This window comes from Falco cherrug, chromosome 7 (genome assembly GCF_023634085.1).
Source record: "Falco cherrug isolate bFalChe1 chromosome 7, bFalChe1.pri, whole genome shotgun sequence".
NCBI classification, from domain to species: Eukaryota; Metazoa; Chordata; class Aves; order Falconiformes; family Falconidae; genus Falco; species Falco cherrug.
The window spans coordinates 32,255,564-32,266,341 of record NC_073703.1 but is presented as its reverse complement, the minus strand read 5'-3'; positions in this window follow the sequence as shown (position 1 = coordinate 32,266,341).

Sequence of the window (10,778 nt, the reverse complement as noted above, 5' to 3'; positions counted from 1 at the left end):
AGGGTGCACAGTGCACTCAAATCTTCATATGTGCTGAGGGCTATGAGAAGCTGCTGTGGTCCGGGCTAACTCAAGGAATGTATGAATTTGCCCAACATACGCCATTTTGTCAATACAAAGTGTCAGTTATTCATAGGCACTTAAAGCTGAAAAATTTTGCTCCAAGTTATATAGTCATTTATGCACAGTTTGGATTCTGTTTCTAAGAGAGTAGCAGTGGTGTAATGTTTGTTTCAGACATTTATTGGTGTAGCTGAGATACTGTCAGACGACTTCTTGGTCAAGGATCCCATTTCCAGGTTAATTTGTATTTTCTTTGCACATGGTTCTCTCCAGAAGAACTAGTATTCATTGGTTGTGTTTTGACTGCCAGTAAATGCAGAAGAAAGGATGAGAGCTGACTACCAGACCCTGAAACAAGTAAAGTAAATGTTATTCAGATTCCAGGGATGATATTCATGTCACCTGTGATGGGTGCCTAATGTGGTTATCATAGCATTAAACCAGATGTTTTTTCCTTCCAGGTAGACTCTCTAAAGCAATCTCAGATTTTGTAAAGTCAGGAAAAATAGAAGACATATACCATCTGTTCCTTTTCTTCATCACAGAATTTAATGAGTGTGAGAACCTATAACAGGTTCTTTGTATCATCCTGCCAGGAAGATGACTACTATTTGGCTGTTGTGATGCCTTCATTGAGGTGCCTGTGATAGGCAATTTTAATACAAACCAAACACTTTAAAACTAATAAAGACCCGTTAGAGTCTCAGGCTCACCTATCTGTAGATATAGATGACACCATCGATTTTATTGTTCAGAAATGTGAAATTTATCCCTAGTAGTAACTTACACTTACCTTGAAGTGCCATGCTGCAGCAAATCCACTCATTTTTTCCAGCAAGGTCTACCCTCAGTTCATACTTCTGTGCACTTACACAGCTTTTGGCCATCCTAGACTACAGGTAGAATGAGTTCATGGGGAGGAATTAAATTTGCAGGTGCACATTCAAAACACCAAATCCTCATGTGTAGCTTAGGCAGATGCACTACCAGTGTCATGAAAGTGTGTCCATGCCGACAAGAACAGAAGGAACAGAAGTAACTGTACTTCCACAGGGTATCTGTGTCTGATAATTTTTCATAAAAGTTTCAGAGGAACCTAATTCTCTTACTTTCATAATGTTACTACATAATGCAGTATCACAGCAATGCTGCATCGCTGTTTTAAACTGTAATTTCAAAGTGCAGTATTCACCATTGTAACTTCTGTCCATCTTTTCTCAGTAAATGGGATTCTTGGCACACCTGATTCCAATTTCTCTTCTTGCTGATAGTTACCTACATAATATTTTCAACTATAATTTGGCAATGCAGTATCATATTGTCTTGTCTTAAAAGATACTTATCTTGCCCCATCTGTATCCATTGGAAATACTTTAACACAGATAACAGTCTTCATTTATTGCTTTGCCCGTAAGCCTGTTGCTTTGTGTTAGCTCTCACTGTCCGTCCTCATTGAAGTACTTGTCTCCATCGCCTGTGGTTCAGTCTTGCCTGTCCCCATGCTTCTTGTTGAGTGAGGTCATCTCCTAATGTCTTGAGATGCAATTGCATACCATGAGCTGACTACTGTTACTGGTCATCAGCACCCCCTTTTCACTGCCATATTTCTACCTTTGCTACTCCTTCTGTTGTCAAGGGGCTTCCTGGACAAGCAATGTTGTTGTTTTCCTCCAGACCTTGCCCTGAAATTCTCACTGACTATAAAACCAAAAGAAAGCTTCACAACAGTTGGGCATCTGCTGTGACCATTGTCTGTCACACTGACCAATTTTATTGCTCATTATTTTCTTGTGCTCACCCATCTGTCAGTCTGTCTGCATTCATTGGGTGTGCGTCATCTCATTTGACAGTATAAATTCACTGGAACAGAGATTTTTAGTAGGATTCACTGTTAGGTTTCCTAAATACAAGAATAACAGTAACAACAACAAGGAGTCAGAGAGGAGGCTAGCCCAGCACGTGTCTCCTACAAACAGAAGTTTCATTGTCTCTGTACTTCTGTTTATCACCAAGACCCCACTCACTGAAAGAGTTTGTTGTCCCACAGCAGACCTGTGTTTTCTGTATCACAGCATGAAACTTCTCTGGAGATTTGTTTGATGAACAGAGTTCTTTCCTTCCAGCTCAGAAGGCTACAGTATGCATTTTAACCATCAGTTTCCCAGGAATGATCAATAGAGTAATAAGGAGATCTAGAGTCTGTTCCCATTCCGTGTTGTGCAAGACAGTTCTCTCTTCATGTCTCAGTTTCATAGTTGTGGGGCACAGAAACACTTCTTTTACACATCTGAAACATAAGTACGAAGGACGATGAGAAGCAATTGGTTTTATTCTCCCATCAACAACTTGTCCAGCTTTTCCTCAAACCTCTTTGCTTTACAGATACAAAGCACTAACAGTAGACTGGTAGACAAGGTTACTCTACTCCAGTTCTCCTTAATTCTTTACTGCCATGATGCTGTCACCATGCCCAACCACATCTAAACCTGCGCTGGGCTGCAAATACTACTTGATGTGCTGAATCTAGTCCCTTTGCTGTTATACTTCCCATACTTATGGCCTTACTGTATCTTTGTAGAAATTTCTTGGCATAAATATTCTCTTGTATAAATAAAGCCCTTTAGCAGGATATTAGCTTCTAGGTGCTACAAAATAAGTGCTGTTATTTGATAGTGTTATTAGGGTTATCTTCACTGTTTTGCCAAATCTCGGTCTTTACATTGATAGAAGGTCACAGGTCACTGCTGAAACCAGGTAGGTTAAAATCCATGTACACTTGGGTTCTGTCTCAGAACTTCATCTGTCAAAAATGCGTTATCACAGATCTCTGTCTAACTACATTAATACCTCTGTTTGCAGACTCAGGACCTTCGTAAGTTACTGAAACACATTTTCCCACTTGAAGCCACAATACTTGTATACAGAGTTCAAAGCACTTTTGGATTGAGTAATTTCATGTGTAAATGTTCTGTTTCAAAACTGACCTGTGCTTTTATTCATTGGACATCACTTAAATAAAAACATGGCAGAATGAGTGAAGCAATAGAAGCATGTTAAGACTGTATCTTTAGAGAAATTTCTGGTTTATATTCAGGTTCAGTGAAGATGTTATACTTCATTAGCTACAACAGAACTGAGCCATTTTCTCATTAGATCATTCAAGTGGAACAACACAAAAGATTTTTCAAGTTTGTCAGTTGCATTTTAGTTGTGCTTTTTAAAGTGCTTGTTAGAAAGCAAGAATTGAAACCTTATGGTGTTGTTTAAGCTTAAAAAGTGCTTTTGATCCCAAGCTTCAAAAGAGATTTTCCCAGCAGAAAGGCTAGCACTTTATTTAGTACTGGTTTAGGTAAACACCAGAACACTCTGTACATGATAATATTTTCTTTTTCATGCTTTTGATGAAATCTCTTCTAATGTCACTGCTGAAATAGAGATGATTTGCAGGAGACAATCAGTCATTGTTGTCATTGTACTGTAGCCAGTTCCAACAAAATTAACAAATCTGGACAGACTGGCACACAGCTTTAAATCAGTCGCTACAACAAGTGGTGGGCACAAAGTGAGACTGATGAACTACTGAGTTTCAAATAATATTCTAAAGATCTTTCCAAAGCTGAATTTTTATCAATCCCCTGCCAGCCATCTGCTGTAATGGGTTTACATTTCGAACGTTTATTGGGTTTCATCTTTCGCAGTAAAAACAGCTTCAGTGCATTATAATAGCTTTGTTCTTGAAGTGATTAAAAGTTTGTTTCAAGCATTTGAGTTTTGTAGCTACTGGTGCTATTTAATGTACACAACTTGTGCAGCTTCTGTGTTTGACAGCTTATCTAGAAAGTGTAATAGTAAAATCTTAAGCTCACAGCAGTAATCTGAAGAACTGATCCTACATCTCTTTACTCACAAAAAGTTTATCATTACTGTTTATATCGCTGCAAAACCAAAATGATATTTCTGTCATAAAGACCAAGATCTGTTACGTTTGGTTTTGTCTTTCCTTTTCTTGTGAAGGGTTTTCTGGTTGCAAACTCTCCAGAGGACTCTGGATTTCCTGCACTGCCAGCAAACTTTAGAGAGACATAATCCTCTCAGAATTACAAACAGGAATCTGAATGAAAACATTAACCATTTATTTGGCTCTGGTCTTATATTGGGTCATGAACTTGAAGAGCCTCTACTGAATGCATCAAATGAAAGTTAGCATGAACAAACAGGATTATTATTCCTGAGTATTTAACATAGTTATACTCCTTCATGCTACATATTATATGGCCATATAAAGCATTTTTAACAAGGCCTTTTTTTTCTTTCCTGAATATCTTGCAAGTTTATAAGTTTCTCACAACCCTTCCATAGATGGGAAATGTGTTTTCTGGAGGAATATGTATCTTTGTCAGTTCCTAACCCTAGGATGGATCTTCAGATTCAGTCTGAATCATTAATGAAGAATTAGCCTTTCAGTGCTTTTGAAAGCTCTGTTTGTTTATTTTAATTTATTAATGAATTTCAGCCTGTAAACTAAAGTTTTAAACTGTGCTAGAAACTGAAGGGAAATGATGTAACATTGTTCTGGTGAGGAAAATTAAGGAGTACAGTACTTGATGATTGGCTGTGGGTGTGAGGCTGTGCAGGGAGAATATCTGTGTGCATTTTGTGTTGCAGATAAGTCTTAAGAACCCAAGAATTACAACAAAAAATCTTTGAAGCATCCATGCAGAAAGAGCTCTTAGGCAAGTCAAAGGAGCACCAACTAATCTGCTAAACCATTTGGTGCATCACAGTGCTACATCTCAAACCAGCCAACTGCATCAGGGCAACACAGAAAATGTAGGCAGGTGAGGCTCTTACCAGCCTTAAACACTGCTGCTGCTTCTTTCCTTTTTTAGGGACAGGGAGGGGGAGAATACAGCCTTAAAGCACTTTTCAGACATTACTTTTCTTTCTCTAAATGCTGCCATATTTTCTTTACTTCAGTTTCCAGATCCACCAAAAATGTGTTTATTCTCTTTCCTCTGATAAGACTTGCAATGCATCTAAGAAAATACCTAGAAAACAATTTAAAATTTTACAGTCAGAACAATGACTATACTGTAAAATGGAGCCAGCTGTTTAACAGAAGCTGCTACCTCCCAAATCCATGCTTAATCCTGTACTGTCACTAACTCAAGACTTTCTGGTTGGTTGGTTGGTTTTCTGTTGCATAAAGTCTATTTTTGCTTAGTAATTAAAGATATTAAGTATGGAAGCAGAAATGCAAGGGTAGAGCTGTTACTGTAGTTAAATAATAATTGTGATACAAACAGCAGCACCTTGCTATTACTGACTGCCGGCAGCTGGAACAAGCCAGCATGTGATTGAATGTTACACCAACATTTCTTAATGTATCAAACATTTCTCCACTACAAGCGAGTGAACAACAGGTCTGGCACTGGGACTTTTCCATTTCCATCTTGATTACTAATACTTACTACCTAAAGAGATTCCTTCAAAATCAGTTGTGTAAGTCAGTGAAGCGATTCTGGAATTATTGTGCATAGTTGCTTTTCATGTAAGATTAGTCCCAAATAAGCATTTTTCTTAGGCGTATTTTGTATATTATCATACCTATATACCATGGTATAAGCTATAATTTTTCTTTGCTAGAAAGATGTGTTTAAAAGCTGTAGGCTATATTTGTCAATGAATAGAGAGCTAATTAAGGGTTTGTTCCCAAAGATGTTTCTCCACAGCCATCTTCAGTTGGTCTATACTAATGCACAGAGGTGATAGGAGTAGTTTCCAAAGGAGCATGTATTTTTGGTGGCTGGTATCACCAAACCTGTAGAGGGGAAACATTTTAAACCTTATTTAAACCAAGTAGTGCCCTGCTGATTCGGATGTTACAGATGAGAAAGCAGAGGTCAAAGGAGGTGACATTACTCAGCATGACTGCTTTACACAGAACTAAATTTCCCCTAGCCTTGATCTAAGCTGGCCTCCTCACAGGGCTGGATTCGACCTTAACTGCATACTGCCCAGGATCTTTTTACAGGTACTTCTCTTTTACTTCAAAAGTGGGCTTTTCTGGCTTAAAGCAGCATGTATGACTTCTTCCCCATGTTATAGATTGATCCTCACACATTAAAAGACCAACACATGGACACCACTTATTTTTAAATAATGTAGATGAGATGCTGTAGAAAGCATCCTCTACCAGTAGCTATGTTTGCAGTTCCTCTATCAGTAGCTATATTTGCAGTTCCTCACATGCCACTTGTTCTTTGATCTTTCCAGTTTCAGCCTGTTGTAATAGTGCAAAACTATGCGTATTGTCTGTGTTTCCAGTTTAGTCTTACTTTTTATTAAATCCAACATGCTAAAATTAGAACACTGCAAAGGCACCCAGATAGTAAAAAAATTAAAAAAAGGTTTGCCTCTGATTAAGCAACGCTAATTTTATCATCCCAGATTAGATGAAGTGATGTTTTAGGACACATCAGGCTTTTTTTAACCTTTTCCCTCATGGCATCTCTTCAGGCAGAGTTAAAGCTATTCAGGTGTCTTAAGAGCCCAATTCTTGCCTTACTGTGGTCAGATTTCTTTGAAGTATTCTCTTCCCTAAGCTTCTTAATTTAGATAATATTTGTAGCATCTCTTAGCATTTTGCCATTGTTACTTATGTTTACTTACTAATTTCTATTTTAATGTTATGTATAACAATAAATTCTGCACACAACCTTAAAGTAAAGAAAAGAATTATGTTATGCGATACTTTTCATTGTTTCTGCTTACAGGATCTGTACTTATTTTTTGAACTTTAAGGAAGATTCACTTCCTTAATCAGGATCAAATCAGGAAGACTACAGTAATCATTTAAGTTAAATTTATAGCTGCATTCCATCACCAGAAAATGTGTGAACCCTAATCTTTGGTACTCAAGGAATTAGTTTGTATGGTAACATAAATTCAAGTTTAACTGTGTATTTATGTAGGAAGGAAGATCCTACTTTCTTGAGTCCAAAAAGTTGTAAGGTTTTAAGGTTGCTTCAGATCTTTTGACAACGCTTTTTCAACGCCCAGAGTCAGCCCACTGTCCTTTTCTCCACTGATATTCAAGGTAGCATACAGCCATGACATTTCTTAGGACAACTAACATTCACTTCACAATTCTATGTTAGTGAGCCACTACAACATGTGGAAATGTACGAAAATTAGCAGTGGAGGCCACAGGGTGCATGGTTGGTAGGCGCATATTAAGACAATTACCCTTTGGAGTTAACTGAACTTTTATCCTAGGTTTCTGTGTGACATGGTTAATCGTAACACTTGTGTATGATTTTTATTAATAACGTAAATTTACTGCCAACTAATTTTTCAGGTGCAGTGCATATGTAATCACAGAATAGTTGAGGTTGGAAGGGACCTCTGGAGGCCATCTGGTCCAACCCTCCTGCTACCACAGGGCCATCTAGAGCCAGTTGCCCAAGACCATGTCTAGACAGCTTTTGAATATCTCTAAAGAAGGAGACTCCATAACCTTCCTGGGCAGCAAAAGTTTAAAGCATATGTATTTTTCCTTTGTTATGATCAGGGGGAGAAACAACTCACCCAAGAAGGCAAAGCTCCTAAAAGGTAGTGTTTCACCTCTTTTTTTTTTCAAAAAGTAACAAATGGATTTGCTTTGATTTTCCCATTCTATTTAGAGAGCTGGTAATGTGCTGTTTAATATACAAGAGGAGGAGTTTGGATACTTGTTTAACGTGCAGAACAACTTTCCTTTACCACTGGAGTCTCCACTACAGTTCCCTGCTTAAAACAGAACATCACATTTGTTTGCCTTTCTGAATATTGAGATGTTCCAGGCTTCATCTTGTTCAGCTTTAAATACTAGTTATAAATCGTATTTTGATAGAAGGCAAATTCTACCAAAATAGTTGATTAAAAAAAGGTAATTTGGACTCAAAAGGAAATACCCATGTTTTAAGAGTGTTGGCTCTTCATCCTTTGATGGCACAAAGCAGTAGGTGGTCACTCCACCCATCAGCTGCTTGTAGATGAGAGTGATAATAAGATAATATATTATTATCTTACAGGTTCTTTCAGGTCACATTCTGGGATGCATGCTCCCTAGTATAAGGTCGATAGTGTTTTCATGTTACAATTGGAACGGGGCTAACAGCTTTTTCCTTATCCAGGGAAATCAACAAGTTAGATCAGAGTTAAAAGATGCAACAGGATGTTTATGAACCATTAATGGCATATTCCTCTGCTTGTCATTTGTGAATCACCTGTTCGTATGGGGAATATGATAGGTGATTTTCAGTAGGATTAAAACTAGTACGGTATTTAGGTCTCATGGGGTTAACAGAGCAATACTGAGGTATGTTTACAAATCTGATCCTACGGGAATTCAGTATTTCATCTTCTTTGTAAATAATCTCTTCTTCATAAAACAAAAAAAGTTCTAAAAATGCTTGTAGACAGATGTCCTGAAGTACATGGTAAAATCTTGGCTTGTCTGTATTAGCAGTAGATCTCTGAGTTAATTAAGCAAAGTGGTGATTTCATCTGTGAAGGGTACATAATAAAGTTATTGTCATGAGAGTGCATGATAGGACTGAATATCATGTTATTAATGTATTAAATATGTATTGTTATTACTTCTATAAATTAAATGCATAGCTTTTAAAACAAAGTCTCTGTCATTTGATGCGGAATTGTTTCTAGGTTCCCCACACTAAATCAACCATAAAAGTCAAAAGAACTGTGAAAATGAGAGAAATCCTGGGGGAAGAAATCTTCCTGAGGATTGCTCCGCAGATTTAAGCGGTGTTACCAAAGGAAGATTTTGGCCACTTATACTTTCATTTTAATATGCTGACTGTGAATGTATAATGAATATGAAATATCAGTTATGTAACGGACTTATTTAATTCAGCGGAGCAACCATTTATGCACATGCAGAGCATCTGGATCCTGTAGCACTCAAACAAGATCCCTTTGATTTTTTTCGTTTTCACTGGATAAATCAGCAATACAATCTCAGAATTTAGTTGACAGTAAGCCTGAATTCAGTATGATTTCTTCAGATTTGCACTGGGAAACTGGAGGGCAGAGTCTGCTCTCTCCACCTTTACTACAGAGTGGGTTGGTCTTTTTTCCAAGACCTTCATGATCTGACTTAATTACTCTTCATTTTTACTCAGCTGGAAAAATGTCATGGTTTATGGTATAATAAATTCTCATCCAAAGGTGAGGAAGGAAGAAGAACACTAGTATGTATCAGATCAAGGTTTTATGCTGGTAAATTTTCTGTGCAAGATTTTATTTTGCTGTTCAAAAATACAGTTTAGATAATCACAAAAATTGCTGCTTTGCTATAATGTGCTTACTGTATCTATAGAGCCTTTCTCACATACATGTGTGTATGAACTGATGCGAGGAATACCAATGAAACTACATCTGAATGTAATTATTGACTTTATTATTCTGTCTAGTTTTAAAAAAATACATTTCACTTTTCATATTTTTTTTAAAAATATAGGCCTTGGGGTATACTGTATAAGATTATATATGGTTTAAAAAAATATACCAATATTAAAAACTATATAAACATATTATCTATCTGCTGCTTTATAATAAAACTCTTTAAGTATTTTAAAAGTAAATGTTGATTATTTAGCATATTACTTTGAAATTAAAGTTCTTAGAAGACTTTAGAGTACTATCTCTAATATAAGATCTTACTCGCAGGCTTGATACATGAATTAAATGCTATGAAAAATTTATCAGGTCAAATTAAATTACTACTAGAATTATTGAGGGCTTTTTAATTTAATAATTTGAGTTTCTGTGTTTAATTTGGAAGCCATCAGTAAATGTCTATGAATGACATGATTTTATTTTTACAGTTAAGATATTCTTCTACTCATACATACTATTTTTTGTTTCTCCTAGGCGATTTGAAAGAGGGGTTAGTATTAATTATACTTACAAGTAGACGGCAGGTAGCAAGTGCAAAGATTGTTACCACACCACAGACGTTCATGTCGTGGCCAGATCCCCTTTCTGTCTGGTAAGTTCTCTTTGTTTCACTTGCGGTTTGCAGGACAGCCACGAGATGTCTTTGTTGTACTGCTGATTTTCTACATCAGGGCTACTAAGACATGCTAAGAGTGCATTGGGTAACAGGGACTCTCCCCTTGCTTCAGCCGGGTTATGGCAGATTGGCACCAGAAAAAATCACAATTTTAGATCCCATTCTTGAAATTTCAAGGCAAGGAAAGACCACTTGCAGAGCTGAGCAGGGTCTGTGAGAGCAGCACTGCCTTTGTGTCAGATTCTTTTTGTTTCTGATTAACTTGGAGCCCTGACGTCTTTGGGAAATGAGTCTGAGTGTGACTGGTGTCGTTTTTGTACAGATGAGTTGGATCACATTGTATCTAAAGGTCGCTGCCTGGCTGTCCCCTGCTAGCAGTCAGGTTTGTTCATTCAGGAGCGATAGAGGGACCTGAACAAGGACATAGTAGTGTCAGGGAAAACAGTTTATACCTCTAAGGTGAGCCTGAAGGAGAGAAAAGCACATGTGTAACTGACGTAAGCAGAGGAACAACACAAAACAGAAGATAGACCCTTATGAGCGAACCGGTTGTAAAAGTACTGTGTGGAGGAAAAAGAAGAGCGGAACTGCTCATGTGGTATCATGGCCTTGTGTTATTCATCTCTATACAAGG